A 16181-nucleotide genomic window follows, 5' to 3' on the forward strand; every position below is an offset into this window, starting at 1 on the left:
AAAAGTGACTTCATAAACCCAAAACGAGACAAAGCAGCCAGTCTCTCAGACTCAATAACGGAGGGACGAGTGAGTACAAAACCATTTTTTTAAGCAGACGTGTGAGAAGAAGTCCGGTACTTTCCTCGCCTCTGTTCCCTAAAAAAAAAAAAAAAAATTGAACTGGCGTAATATCTGCTCGCTAAGATCCCAACATAAACTAAAGTTGGGAGTCTAAACAGGGCCGTTTCTAGCTGTTTGGGGGCCCTATGCGAGATGCTATTTGGGGCCCCTTTTTTTTTTTTTTTCAAACTCGAGGTAGAGATTCCTAACTTTTTTTTCACAAACACTTACATGCTTTGCAAATATATGCATAATGAATGCATCCGATACATGCAAATAAAGACAGGTACTTTTAATTCCCCAAAAATATAATAAAATATGAGTCTGAACTTACAGTTTGGGGGCCCCCTGGTGGCTGTGGTAGGTGGCCCTATGCAACCGCATAGTCCGCATATAGCTAAAAAACGGCTCTGAATCCAAAAAGGTTTCAGATGCTGCATTGGCAGGTGGGGAATACTGATTATATGTGTCCAATGTGTCACTTTTAAAAGGGTTAAATGGCAGAATTTGAATATATGACCCACATGTATGTTTGTGGTAACAGAAGGGTTAGCATACGTATATCACAGCTGATTCAAATGGTTTGTTGACCATTTTAGCAGGGCAACATCTAAAACATGGAGGAAAGTGGTTCCCCAAGGACCAGGATTGGGATCCACTGCTCTAGGGCAGAGGGCCTAGCTTAAAGGAGACAAAAAAAAACCAGCTAAAGCAAACAGAAAAAGTAGCTCATTTTTGATGTAAAAATACCAACGAAGTAGAACAAAACGGCAGCTGTAGTGGAATCTGAAGGCCACCGTAGTTTGAGAAAGGGAGGGGTGAGTGTTGCATTCTGCCGTCTCACCATTAGATGTCACTAGTTCTTACACCCTGGACCTATTGCGGCGTTTAGATCTCGTATTGCCTGGCTACATTTACGCGCCGCAAACAGGAAGTGATACATTTTCGAGCATAAAGCGAGAGGACTCAAAACACGAATACATGTGTACACAAAAAGGACTTATAACTTATAAAAGTACTTATAAATGCTAATAGCCGCCCGTCCCTGCGCTGCTGCTGTATACACGCAAGCTCTCGCTCACTTAGGTCTGATAGTTTTGCCTGACAGAGCCTGTTTTTTCAGATGGACGCAGCAAATGCAACAAATACCATTCGATTGTTTCTGTTCAGAGGCAAATTAACAGCGTAGCATAACAGCAATCAACACAAATGATGCACTGCAGCTTTAAATGCCTGTGTGTGTGTGTGTGTGTCCAAATCAAAGTGCATGTGGATCCCAAATGCAAATATTTATGCACCAGTTTTAATTAGAGAAGCAATTTCCCAATGAAATTAGGCATATCCATCATAAGTTACGCGGGGGCCTGTGCGCACCATACGAGCAGCGACTGGATAGAAGGAGAAACTACGTAAAAATAGAAACAATGTGGAAGCAATTTATGCTAATTAGAGCTTTATTTGTGGTCCATTAATTGGGCGCATTTGAATTGTTGATGATTCTTTTGCTCCCTATCCCCTCTGCGACTCCCCCCCCCCCCATCCTCCCTCCCTCTTTCTCGGAGAACATCAAAGCTTGTGTGCACTTGGATGGATGTTAATGGTGCGTGGCTGTCGTCTTGGTCCTGAGTGGCGAGAGAACTCCCCAGTGAAAGAAAAACAGCCAATTCGGTGGGTCTACGTGGACGCAATTAGCCCGATTTATGTGAGCCTTTTTTCACGTCAGCACTCTTACCACTTTAACCAGCGAGACGGAATCTCGTCTCGTAACTTCTCATAACAAACGCTGGTGCACGCACACACACTCGTCGTGTTTTGTATGAATCTATAGGATGGTTGTCTCTCAACCAGAGGAGGAAAATGCATATGTTGCTTTACGATCAAGGCCTTGTTAGGTTAGCTACCTACATTACTAGCCTCAGCAGCTACAGCACCAGGTCTACCGCTCGACTTTTGATATCATGACATTCAGGCCAATTGATTTTTTTGGCTGTAGAATTGTCAAAATATCAAATAAGTGAGTTCTTTTACCCCTTTTTCCAAGATAACGTTCACTTATCTCAATATCCGGCAGTTATTCAACCGTTTCGGAATTACGGTACTGAGAAGTTGACAAATCTCGTCTGCGATTGGACGGTCGTTCCCGCCCAAAAACTTTTTCTTCTACCTCTTTATCCTCCACACGAGGGTCGCGAGGCAGTGTCTTAGCTGACTTAGGGCGGTAGGCGGAGTTCACCCAGGATAGATCGGCATTCTAGATATCGCAAACGGTCTAGGAGTTACGGAAATGAGAAGTACGCATGCTAAATGCTGTTAGCAACAACACGATGGTAACAGAGGGGTTAGCATAGCTTTTTTTTTGACGGGTTCAGATTAAGGATCTTGTCGGTAAGAAGATCTTGTATCTCAGGAGGACCTTCCTGTACGGAAGAGGATTAGCCCTTTAAGGTACGACTCAACCATTTGGTCGAGCACACTTTAAATCACTGTATCTCATTGAAAAATGCATCAATGCTGAACTCACTAACACTAAATTAATGTGACTTGTTCTGAATGTTGTACTTTATGAATTATGCAAACCAGGTTTATTATGAATTGACATCTCAACCGTTTGGTAGAGGCCTGTATTTAAAACAATATAGGATCTGATTTAAAAAATATATTGCTTTTTTTTTTGGTGCGTACCTTAAAGGGTTAGGGCCACACAGGAAAAAAAAAAATTTGAGTTCACAGAATTCTGACTTTATTCTTAGTAGTTCTGGATTTAAAGTCAGAATTGTTGAATCCTCTTCCGTATTCCTGGCTAAACAAAATAAAAAAAATAAAAAATAAAAACTGCATCTAAGGACAATCGATCAGAATCACTGCAAAAAAAAAAAAGTGAAGCTAATTCGGATAATACAGCGTGCAGGACTCGGCGGCGCTGGCCGCTACGTGGCGATAAACGCTGACGCGGAGAACTCTCGGTTGACAAATGTACTTTTGTCTTAACACAACAGCAATTACACGCACTTCATCCTTCAAAATGTCCCACCGGTCGGCCCACCCACTGAAACTTTCCTCCCAAAAACAAAAGGAGACCATTCTCTTTTCCTTTTTTTTTTAAATGGCGGTAGCTTTGCTTTGCTTTGCATCGCCTTCCCCCCCCCCCCCCCCCCCCCCAAGGCACTGCTTCTCCTCCCTCCTGAATTTGAATGAGCCGAGATGGTGAAGGCCTGGACTGAGCTGGAGGAAACAAGGTGCATTATGTAGGTGGGAGGTAACCGCGCCATTGAGGGACAATTAGCATGAAGCCCAGACCTTTTGGATGCAGTGTGGAGGCTGCGGAGAGCGTTGCCGGGCCCAATGAAAAGATTAAGACTTGAGAAAAGATAGCAGGGCATGGGAAAATCCAAAGGGAAAACGGGGCGACTGAAGTAGCCAATGAGGGAAAACGAGGGACATTTCTTCCTCTTCTTTTCGTGGGGGGGGGGGGTGAAAATTAACGTGCTCCCTATTAGCTCCCAAGTACGCGTGCATTCCTTCGTCCTTAAAAGGCGGCGTTTTTTGTTCGTACGTGACTTTTGTTTTCCCGCCGCACGTCCGCGCGAAGCTGTCAGGACGGTGAAAGACGCCGGCGCGGACGAGAATTCCTCCAGGTGTTAGCAAATGTGGGAATGTGTTACTGGACGGCGGGGGGCTAAATGGCCGTCATGTGTCAATGGAGGAAGCCTGTCGTGTGGTTAATGGTTTTAATGAGGCGTCCTTTCACGTGTTGATGCGTTTCTTTTCTTTTCTTTTCTTTCTTTGCCCGAAATCCACTTTATTCGGATTCGGCGCGCATAGCCGAGTAGCGTAATAACGGGCACAGTTCTCCCCAGCCTAACCGGAGCAGCCAATTTCAAAATTAGGAAGCAGATTATCCACGCTTGTGTTGTGGATGGTGACATTTCGCCCCTTGCCATTTACCTACAGGCATCGCAGCTAAGAAGCATCCAGTGTTACTGCCTGGAAACCGACGCACGAGGAGCAACAGGAAGGTCAAAGAGAGCAGTTGCAGATGTTGGTGTGTGTGTGTGTGTGTGTGTTTATCAGCTGTTAACTGTGTGTGTGTGTGTGGGGCAGAAAAACTCAGTTTTCATCAACATCACAACAACAGGCTGCAGAAATATGTGGTAATTACGCCAAACGTGGAGCAGCTGTGGACGTAGTTTCCTTAAAAAACACATTAGTTTCCTGCTGTATTTATGTTATTTTCTGGTTGTATTCTGGTTTGTATTGTCACTTGTTGATCCCTAATATCATTTCTGTCATTTTAAAGGTGCATTGTGTAATAAATCTAAAGCAACTGGCCATAAAATCCAGTCATTGCAGTCAGTAGAGTCTCAGCTGCCGAGCAACCACGGGTTGCCAGTTACGTCAGAAAATTAAAACCTAAAAGACCTCGGTATTTTGAATTTGAGTGTAGTAACCGTTTTTGGCCACATTCTTACATGGACATAACCTTTAATCTGAAGTTTATTTCTTATTTCTATGATATTATTTAGTTTTTTTTTTCTTCTTTTTCAGACTTATATCTTTAATATGTTGTCTTTAAACTGATTTTGAGCTCATCGTTTGTGATGGATTGTTCTTTTTATTCAACTTTGCATTGATTTATTTCAATATACCTGCTCACCATCACAATCACACACACCTGGACGACGTCAGTTCACCTTCAGAAGCTTCTCACTGCTGCATCCACACACACCAGTTAAAGACTATAAATAAAGGAAATACTGTGTACCTGATTGTATGAATTGTTGTTTTTCATCAGCCCATAATATCATCCTTTTTATAGGCATACGAGGAGCAGGGTCAGATCTACAGAGGCGGCCATTTTGGACCACAAATGACTTTACAAACTAACCGTCCTCTGAGTAACACACTTGAGAAGAGAAGAGTGAGGTGAGGGACTTCACCCAATAAATGTTTACGCAAGACGATTAAAGTCATTCATTGGTCATTTTAAAATGTCTTAAAGTTTATTTAACACAGATTTACACATGGTATCTTGATAATCTTCTAGCGGGCGACAGGAAATCTCATTTCACTGCAATTCATGGAAAATTGGGATAAAAAAAATAAATATTTTTTTTTGTCGGGTGTCCGTCCAATGCGTCCCCTCAAACCTGAGGAATAAATCCAGCTCGCGGTTTGTCAGGAAAAACCACTGGAAGTTGTTTGTTTACAATGGAAAACTCCTGTGGGCGCCTTTAACAAGCAGCTGAGTCTCTGCTGCTGCTGCTGCTGCTGCTGCTGCTGCTGCTGCTGCTGCTGCTGCTGCTGCTGCTCACATCTTTGTGTTTGTCTCTTTATCACAATCTGCAGGAGAAACTCTGTCCTTGTAGTGGAGACATCAAAGAAAAACACAAGCCATAGTCTTATGCTAGGTTTCCGTCATGGTACGGTACAGTCAGGTTTGTGTTTCAACAAACGATGACAACAAAAGACCACAAAGGAGGAAATCCAGCAGCTCAGTTTGTGGCCGTTTGTCTCAACAAGACGTCCGATCCAATCCAACTTTATTTATAAAGCAACTTTGAAAACAACAGCAGCTGAAACAAAGTGCTCTACATCGGAGATAAATAAATAAAACATACAAACGTGTGACCTAATAGACCTAAGAACAAACAAATAAAACAATAAAATATTGTAGAAATTATAAAAAACGACACAAATAAACAGGTCATACAATAAAACTATTAAAAACAAGCAGTGTCTTATACTGGGTTGAAAGCGCTGCTGTTTCTTTCACCACGCGGCTCCAAGTTTCCTGGATACAATCAGGATATTAAAAGACAAATTTAGAGCAAAAAAAAATGCATCACATCTTTCTTTCCTTCTTATTTTCGACACAAAAGTAGGTCACAGAGGCCGCACTGTTTTGTTAATTCCACAGGGGGCGATAGAGGTTCGGCACTGGAGCTTTAAAGGTGCATTATGCAATAAATCTAAAGCAACAAACTGAACTCACCAACAACAACAGTACAGAAAATATATTTGCATTAAAAAGATCTTTTGCAGACTGCAAATCATGTTTATGTTTTAAAATCATGTTTTGGCATGTGGCGCCACCTACCGCCGTCTACCAATCACTGCAGTCAGTAGAGTCTCAGCTGCCGAGCAACCACGGGTTGCCAGTTTCGTCAGAAAACGAAACCTAAAAGACCTTAAGGTATTTCGAATTTGAATGTAGTAACCGTTTTTGGCCACATTCTTACATATGGCACTTTTGATACACACAAACAGAAACACTGTTCCTTTTTGGTTCACTTTAAAATAAACTAACGAGGCGAAATAGACCTAAAAATACACAATATCAGTAAGATAATAAATTAAAAAAAACAGCTTGTTGAAATTACAGCGCGAGTCGCATCGCAGTCGAACTGTTCTACGGGGACAATATCGAACGTTTTTCCGATGTGAAAACTCTCCGAGGCTAAACTTTTCACCTCTGCAGACGGTTAGTGGCTGCGGTTTGGACGACGCCGGGCTCGACATCTCGGGGATTGGTTTGTTTTGCTGAAAGTAAGGAGCTGGCACCAGAGGCAGTATTGTTCCCCGTGTCTCTGTAATCTTCTCCTTAACTCGGCACAATAACTGTAAGTGCTACTGTTCTGACCAAACACACACACACACACACACACACACACACACACACAGTTAGCGAGTGCCCCAAAGAATTCACAGAAAACCAAACACGAGGTCAAACACACGACGGATCTCGAAGGTAGAGAAGGATTTTTTCTGTTGTCCGTAAAAGTAAATTTTTGAAGTAATCACAAGCATTAAGGAGCTTTAAAGTCGGAGAAGAGCATTTCCTGAACTGTGATGAAGATTCCTGTCAAAACCTCGTACTCGTGTCTGGTTTTACTTGCTTTTTACTTCACATTTTCTTTTAATATTTCATGCATTTTTACTTTGTTTGTTTACCTGCATTTTTGGTTTTTCCCTCTTTTGTAATTTATAAGATTTACAGCGGAAGTTTCCTCAGTTCCTGTTATTGTTTTTGCTCTGTGTATTGTAGGTGGTGGTGGTGGTGGTGGTTGTTTCTATTGCTTTTTGACTTTATTTGTTCATACGCAAATAAAGTCAGACTTTAAACTAAACTCTTCAACAAAGGCCTAAACGGGGATTTTCCTGTGTGTGTGTTTTCATTGAAATTACAGTTGAGGTCGTTGAAAGTGGGTGTTAGGTCGAAGCAGTAGTTGGAGGAACAGTAAACATTTAGATAGCCCGCTCCACCCTACACCATCATATTTGACCACACGGGGTTTCTGATGTGTGCGATTTGCTCGTTGAGCATCGTTTATGATCAAGTTTGTTTTCAGATCTGTTTACCACCAGAGAGGACGAGTGATTGGTAACAAAAAGACCTCGAAGTCGTGGTCTCGGGCCGAAACTGGAGTCTGAAAACCCCGTGATGACGCATGAATCGAAACGTTACCGTTTATGATGCGTCTAATTGTCCTGTGCTGCAGGAACTGTGAGGGGAAGGGAACCTTCCAGTCAAACCGGGCATGAGCGCTCGTGTCGTATCCTAGGAGATAATAATACTTCTTAAACGGGAGGAGAGAGAAACCACATGTTAAAATGTAGTTACATTACAGAAATGATAAATCTTGGTCCTGTCATGAAGCTCAAAACTATGGTTTTTTTTATGAACAGTTCTGAGTAAAATATTGCTCTGAAACAACTGTGTCTAACTGTTCAGAGTCGGTGACCGTCAAGATGTGACTTTAAACTAGTGCTGGTTCACGGTAACTGCGTCAACGGCTTCAACGTAAACGTTTCCATGACGACTTACCGGGAAAAAAAAACGCGCCATGACGTCATGTTTACGTGCCGCGGCACCGGAGTCCAGGCACCGTTTACCAGTTAGCTCCGTTAGCTTCGTTAGCTTCGTTAGCTGCGTTAGCACGCCTACAGTCGACTTACCCGGGGAAAAAAATGCTGCATGACATTATGTTTACATGCCGCGGCACTGGAGTCCAGGCACTGTTTACCAGTTAGCTTCATTAGCTTTGTTAGCTTTGTTAGCTGCGTTAGCTGCGTTAGCGCGCCTACAGACAAATTACCAGGAAAAACAATGTGACATGACATCATGTTTACGTGCTGCAGCACTGGAGTCCAGGCACCGTTTACCAGTTAGCTCCGTTAGCTTCGTTAGCTTCGTTAGCTGCGTTAGCACGCCTACAGTCGACTTACCGGGAAAAAAAATGCTGCATGACATCATGTTTACATGCCGCGGCACTGGAGTCCAGGCACTGTTTGCCAGTTAGCTTCATTAGCTTCGTTAGCTGCGTTAGCGCGACTACAGTCGACTTACCGGGAAAAACAACGTGACATCATGTTTACGTGCCGCAGCACTGGAGTCCAGGCACTGTTTACCAGTTAGCTCCGTTAGCTTCGTTAGCTCTGTTAGCTGCGTTAGCACGCCTACAGTCGACTTACCTGGAAAAAAAATGCTGCATGACATCATGTTTACATGCCGCGGCACTGGAGTCCAGGCACTGTTTACCAGTTAGCTTCATTAGCTTCGTTAGCTGCGTTAGCTGCGTTAGCGCGCCTACAGTCGACTTACCGGGAAAAACAACGTGACATCATGTTTACGTGCCGCAGCACTAGAGTCAAGGCACCGTTTACCAGTTAGCTCCGTTAGCTTCATTAGCTTCGTTTGCTGCCAAAGCACGCCTACAGTCGACTTACCGGGAAAAACAACGTGACATCATGTTTACGTGCCGCAGCACTGGAGTCCAGGCACTGTTTGCCAGTTAGCTTCATTAGCTGCGTTAGCGCGCCTACAGTCGACTTACCGGGAAAAACAACGTGACATGACATCATGTTTACGTGCCGCAGCACTCGAGTCCAGTCACCGTTTACCAGTTAGCTTCGTTAGCTACATTCAAATTCAAAATACCAAGGTTTTTGAAGTTTCATTTTTTGACGTAACTGGCAAGCTGTGGTTGCTCTGCAGCTGAGACTCTACTGACTGCAATGATAGGTAGACGGCGGTAGGTGGCGCCACATGCCAAAACATGATTTTTAAAACATAAACACGATTTGCAGTCTGCAAAATATTGTTTTAATGCAAATATTTTGGCTGTTCTGTACAAATAATAGCGTTGATGCCGTTAACCGCCGTTAACGTGCCCAACACTTCTTTAAACACTTTCCTCAAGAGTTAATGACCTCAATTATTCGTTCTGATTCTGTCCTCAACAAAACATCATGTCCATTTTGATAAACTATGGTCCCCTCTGGAGTCAAACGGACAATAAAGCAGGAGACGCTCGAGGACGAGCTCCAATTCAGACAAGTCCACACAGAGAAAATCTCCTCGAGCAAAGGTCCAAAACGTCGTCTTATTCGTCGTATTATTGGCGGTGTTTTGAGTCAATAACGGACTGAAATGCAATAAAAACGTGAAGTGGAAGGATTTTAAATAAGCCTTCTAATAAAAAAAAAAAGAAAAAGGAATCCTCTTTTTTTTCATGTGCAGTCAAAACTAAAATAAAAGTAAAATTAAAGGCCAAGATGGGATGGGAAAAGAAAGCACTTTGCACTTTAAACAAGCGTCTTAAACTCAAATGACTACTTTTAGGAATAGAATTTGTACATTAAGGTTCCCTTTTGTTCTTGTTTGTTAAAGTACAGAGTGTGTCTGGATTAAAAAGCTCTGTGTTTTATGTGCCTTTTATGAAGTTTCTTTTCTGTTCTTTATCTGATTTATCTTCCTCCTCTCGTCTCTCCCTGTCTGTCTGTCTCACACTCGCTGTCTCCATTGTCCAAAAGTATAATTGTTTTAAAGGAGTAAAAGGCGCAAAAGAAAGGAAGAGCGCTGTTTTTTGCCGATGTGGTGGAGCTAACAGCAGAGCTAACAGTGGAGCTAACGCAGCTACGACTATGGATGATAATGAAATACCATATTTCTACAGAGGTCTAAGACGGAGAACCCAACATAAACATAACACAAATAAACAGGTCATATAAAAAAAAACTTTAAAAAAACAACGTCTCATACTGGGTCAAAAGCACTGCTGTTCCTTTCACCACGCGGCTCCAAGTTTCCTAGATACAATCAGGACATTAAAAGACAAATTTCAAACAAACAAAAAAGGCATCACTTCATTCTTTCTTTTCTTTCCCAATGACGATGTGTTTCCAGATTCGGGAACCGAAGCAAAACGTCTCTGTGGCGCAATCTGGTTAGCGCGTTCGGCTGTTAACCGAAAGGTCGGTGGTTCGAACCCACCCAGGGACGGGGAAGATCTTTAGCTTTGTGCAACCCATGGCTGATTGTGAAAAAAAATGGGCATCCTTTCCTGGTACATGTGACGGTCTTATTACCTGACTTTGCGGAGAAGCCCGTTAAGCTAGCTCAAATTGGGGTTTTTAAAAAGGTGATACAGATAATGAATTATACAGACATTACATATATTGAAATATCACTGTGAAACCTATTAATAATATGATAATTCACCCCGCTGAATGTTACACACTCGATCTTTAAGGCAAACCGTACATATGAGCGCATCACAAAATCCACCGCTAGCTGCTCCACCCTCTCATCCAAATATGGTCTTTTCTGGTTTCAAACAGTCGAGACGGCGGTGGCGCTAATATTAGAAGAAGACTTCACGTACGGTGGTCATTTCAAGCTATTAATATAAAAACCAGATATAGATTTGTCTTACACAATAAAACCATCTGGGTCTAAATGAACGAACGATTCCGATCATGACCTAATCTCATTGTTGACGCTCCAAATATAACTCTGCTAATTGATAATAATGAGCCTTATTGTGCACCTTTTTTAATAAAAATATCCCGATCATCAATCACAGAGCGGCGTTTATAACTCACGATCTTACTTATTTGTTCTGGAGCCTCCGCGGCGCTCAATTACTCCTATTATTAGACCAGGTTTGCTCAATCATTAGAGCGAAGAAGTAGTTTCCATTCGCTGTTTCCATAACGTTTCTGCATTTTCGTAGAGAAACCGAACAAACTCGAGGGAACTGTGGAGCTTCGTCCTCGAGCCGTAACGTTTCCCATGGTCAAGAGCGAACCGCCGAGGAATCAACCGCCAACTCCCCCCCCCCCCCCCCCACAACCCGCTCGGCCCCCCCGACATCCCGATTCAATTTTCGTCCCTATTAGATTCACTATTGATTAGGTTAGAGATATTTCAGCCACAGTGCATTGACAGAGATTCTCAGAGTAACACGGCCTCTGCCTGTAGGCTTGGCTGTGCCTTCACTGGAGCAGCTACTGCCAGGTTATGTCTCTCTCTCTCTCTCTCTCTCTCTCTCTCTCGCACGGTTCCGTTCTTCTCACGCAAAGAGATCTGGCCGCGCAAGAGAGACCGAGGGTAAACGGATAGGTCGGGATAGCAGTTATTGTTTGGTCGTATGAGGTTTTTTCCCTTTTTAAAATACAGGGTTTTTATCGAGGTGTTTGAAAGCCTTGAACATTGGTACATCAGATTTACCGAATGACAGAAGACATGGGTTCGCGACCCCCGGTCAGAACCATGGGTCTGTCCGCGTGGAGTTTGCACGTTCTCCCTGCGTGTGAATGGGATTTCTCTGGGGTTCTCTCCGGCTTCCCAAAGTCCAAAAAGATCTGGGGGATAAGGCAAAATTGGACACTCCGTAGTGTCCTATTGACCACAGGTGTGGGAGAGTGGGACGGTTGACCCTCATGTGGAGGACAAAGCAGTAGAAGATGGATTTTAGCAGTAAAAGCAACAGATCCCATGTCCTTGTGGTTTAAAAAATGCAGATTTGTCTCCTCAGCGGACTGAAGGAATTCAGTCTGAAAGTCTGAAAGACTGTCTTTGGACAATGGATTTCATTAGGTTCGGGTCTTTTATTAATAAACTGAAGTTTGTTTTTCCTTCTGTCGCTGCTGGCAACCACGTTTCCACTATAACAGCGAGTTTCTGGCAGGTTTTCATGCAGCAAAGTAAATCACAGAAGTTCAAGAATTCATATTTTTAAAGTCCGTATTAACCGTGCTGAACAAGTCTTAATTGTTGATTTTCTTGATCTTGATTTGGCACGTGTCTTTCAGTTGGGGCAGTCGTGGCCAAGTGGAATAAGAACTTGACTGTAACTGGAAGGTTGTTGGTTCGAGTTCCACCTGTGCTTCTCACTAGAAGGATTAGCCCCTACAGGATGGGCTAATGCAGAACTTTCCTAAAGGTGTAACAAGGGGAGGAGTTAATTAACATTTATTGACGACTGCTTTAATTGAAAAACAGCTAATGATGTTGCTAACTTGGATAGCACCCAATGGTGTAGTTAATGATGTTGCTAACCTGGATAGCAGTTGATGGTGTTGCTAACTTGGATAGCACCCTATGGTGTAGTTAATGATGTTGCTAACCTGGATAGCAGTTGATGGTATAGCCAATGATGATGTTGCTAACTCGGATAGCAGCTAATGGTGTTGCTAAGCTGTATAGCAGCTGATGGTGTAGCTAATGATGTTGCTAACGTGGATAGCAGCTAATGGTATAGCTAATGATGTGTAACAAGGGGAGGAGTTAATTAACATGCATTGATGACTGATTTTATTGAAAAACAGCTAATGATGTTGCTAACTTGGATAGCACCCGACTGTGTAGTTATTGATGTTGCTAACCTGGATAGCAGCTTATGGTGTAGCTAACTTGGATAGCAGCTGAAGGTATAGCTGATGATGATGTTGCAAACATGACTGATTTTATTGAAAAACAGCTTATGATGTTGCTAACTTGGATAGCACCCAATGGTGTAGTTAATGATGTTGCTAACCTGGATAGCAGTTGATGGTGTTGCTAACTTGGATAGTACCCTATGGTGTAGTTAATGATGTTGCTAACCTGGATAGCAGTTGATGGTATAGCCAATGATGATGTTGCTAACTTGGATAGCAGCTAATGGTGTTGCTAAGCTGTATGGCAGCTGATGGTGTAGCTAATGATGTTGCTAACGTGGATAGCAGCTAATGGTATAGCTAATGATGTGTAACAAGGGGAGGAGTTAATTAACATGCATTGATGACTGATTTTATTGAAAAACAGCTAATGATGTTGCTAACTTGGATAGCACCCGACTGTGTAGTTATTGATGTTGCTAACCTGGATAGCAGCTTATGGTGTAGCTAACTTGGATAGCAGCTGAAGGTATAGCTGATGATGATGTTGCAAACATGACTGATTTTATTGAAAAACAGCTTATGATGTTGCTAACTTGGATAGCACCCGATGGTGTAGTTAATGATGTTGCTAACTTGGATAGCAACCGATGGTGTAGTTAATGATGTTGCTAACTTGGATAGCACCCGATGGTGTAGTTAATGATGTTGCTAACTTGGATAGCAGCTTATGGTGTAGCTAACTTGGATAGCAGCTTATGGTGTAGCTAATGATGTTGCTAACTTGGATAGCAGCTGATGGTATAGCTAATGATGTGTAACAAGGGGAGGAGTTTATTAACATGCATTGATGACTGCTTTTATTGAAAAACCGAAAAAACAAGTTTAAAGAGATTAGCAAAATTAAAGCGACGTAACACATGTCAGTAAAGGCCTTTCAGAGATGGAGACGTTGCCTCGGGTCAGAATGGAAGATGCTCGGGCATCTGGCGAGGAGACCTGAGGACATTTGCATCCAAACAATCAAACTACATTGACCCACTGTGTTCCCTTCAGTGTGCGTCGGTCACCAAAGTTGCCCCTCGGTGCCGCATTTGAACCCAAGTCCGTTTAAACAATAACGACATCTGCTCTGTCACAGCGTAAGAATGCGTAGGGGAACCAGCTGGGAGAATCTTTTTTTTTTTTTTTCTCTCAAAGCAGCGACGGCTCCGGCTGGATGCCAAACACTCAGCGACTGAAGCGGCACTTAACTCGGGCAGCATCTCCTCCAATTAGAAAAACGAAACAAAACGCGGAGAATCGCTGAAGCAGCAGGAATGTCACACCGGTGTGCGGACGAGAACCAGATGTCGCTGCCTCTGCGGAGCCACCGACATCATCGGTGGCTCCCTGACAGCGCTGCGACACCCGAGCCAAGGCTCTCAGGAGGACGACGATGATGATGATGTTGTCTGTTCAGCATCTATCATACACTTCTATAAATGCTCTCAAGCTGGTGGCCTAATTCAAGACCCACAGTGCCGGAGCGAAACCGCAGAAGTCTTTCGCAGAGAGGAGGCAGCCGTCGTCTTTGCCTTCGTCTCACACACACACGAGAGCTTTCATGTGTGTTGAAAGGCAAGCGTCTGGCAGCGGACGAAGAGAACACTTATCGGAAACGAGCCCTCGCGAAAGCGTTTGATGCACATGTGATATGGATTTCTGCCTCCGAGGGACGGGGCGACGACTCGCGGAGCGTTAACGTCGTCTCGAATGTGCGAGCCCCCTTTCGGAGAGACAAAGCCGGGCCATTTTGTCCGTCAGACATGTGAAGACTCTAAAGCTAATGAGAGGAGACGTATGGATCGGTCCTTTGGGGAAGCGAGGGCGAGGGGTATTTACTGTACACCAGCGACGGCGGGGAGGTGTGAATACTGTAAACTGAGGTCGTTGTAATGACGGGGGGATTTGCAAATGTCAGCGCTAAGAAGCATCTGCGCGCACGCGATTATGGCTTCGGTCCAAGACGACAGTGGCAGGAAAGATTGGACGTTAAAGGTGCTCTGTGTAAAACTGCAACCATTAAAAAACAGAGAATACAATCCCAGTCCATAATATTGGAGATTGGTGTGAGTTGCCAGGAAGTTTTCTGAAAGCCATAAACAAGGAGTTTGCACTTTTTTCGAGCTCCGGGCGTCACATGACTCGGTTTGTTTATGCCGACGATGTTGGCAGGAAAAGCTTCTGCGAAAATGATGAGCACCAGAGTTGGTTTCAGAGTTCACTTTTAGTTATAAATATAAAGAGTGATCAAACGGTTTGATGATGATACGATTATAATTATGATACATGGTCCACGATGCTAATCTAGGCTACCTGCGGATTGCTCCATCCTACCTTCTCTCTGGATCTTTGGGGGTGGGGCTTCTGGTAAAAATGCTTTCCAAAATGGCGTTGTTTTGATTACCACTGATGCATGATGGGATTGTGTGATGTCAGTGTTGTGTAACAGAACTATCTCGGAACGGTGTTTATTCCACAGAGGCTAAATATGTGGATTTTTCCCCACCAGTTAATCTGAACTAAAGCTTTTTGGTAGCGCTGCGGACGTTAACGGCGTCAACGTTAACGCACGACGCGTTTCCATGACGACTGACCGGAAAATGATGCGTGTGACGTCATGTTTACGTGACTCCCGATTGTTAAAATGAGTCTCTAAAGCAATGCGGAACTTTAGAAACAGAGGCCTCCAGTTTCAACTGTAGTTGGCTAACGGCGCTAAACGCAGCTAGCAGAGCTAACTGCTAAACGGTGCATGGACTCCAGTGCCGCGGCGCGTAAACATGACGTCACGCATGTCTTTTTCCGGTCAGTCGTCATGGAAACGCGTCATGCGCTAATGTGCGCTAGCGGCGACGCCGCTAATTTTGCCGAGATTGCAATCGAAAGTGCGTCTGCTCCGATCGGCAGCAGGAGAGTGATGACAGAAAAAGGCAACAATAACAGACTGTGAAATACAAGTAGCATTTCAAAGTATTCACACCTGCATCTATCTTCAAATCTCACTCGTCAGCTGCTTTCACAACTGAGTCAGAAAAAAAGACTTATTTATTATCGCATATCTGAATTCTAGTTGTTTATTTTTTTGTTTTTGATCTTGCGCCGATCTCTCGCTCTCTCGTCATCTGTTGCTCACATGTCACAATTAAACGTCTGTTAACCAGTGTGGAGCGGAGTGAAATGGCTTTTTAAGTTGTTGTTGTTCCAACGAAGAATGTGCTTTTAATTACATTTATGTGAAACTCGGAGCGAGCGCTGTCGCTGCACGATTACTCTGAATAATCAATCCTTATAAACAAGCTTTAGGGAGGATTTTTTTTCTTCGTATTTTTGAGTGCAGAGAGGACAAACTCTCTGTGCCACATCCTTTTATA

This window comes from Microchirus variegatus, assembly GCF_963457635.1.
Source record: "Microchirus variegatus genome assembly, chromosome: 6".
In the NCBI taxonomy this organism is placed as follows: domain Eukaryota; kingdom Metazoa; phylum Chordata; class Actinopteri; order Pleuronectiformes; family Soleidae; genus Microchirus; species Microchirus variegatus.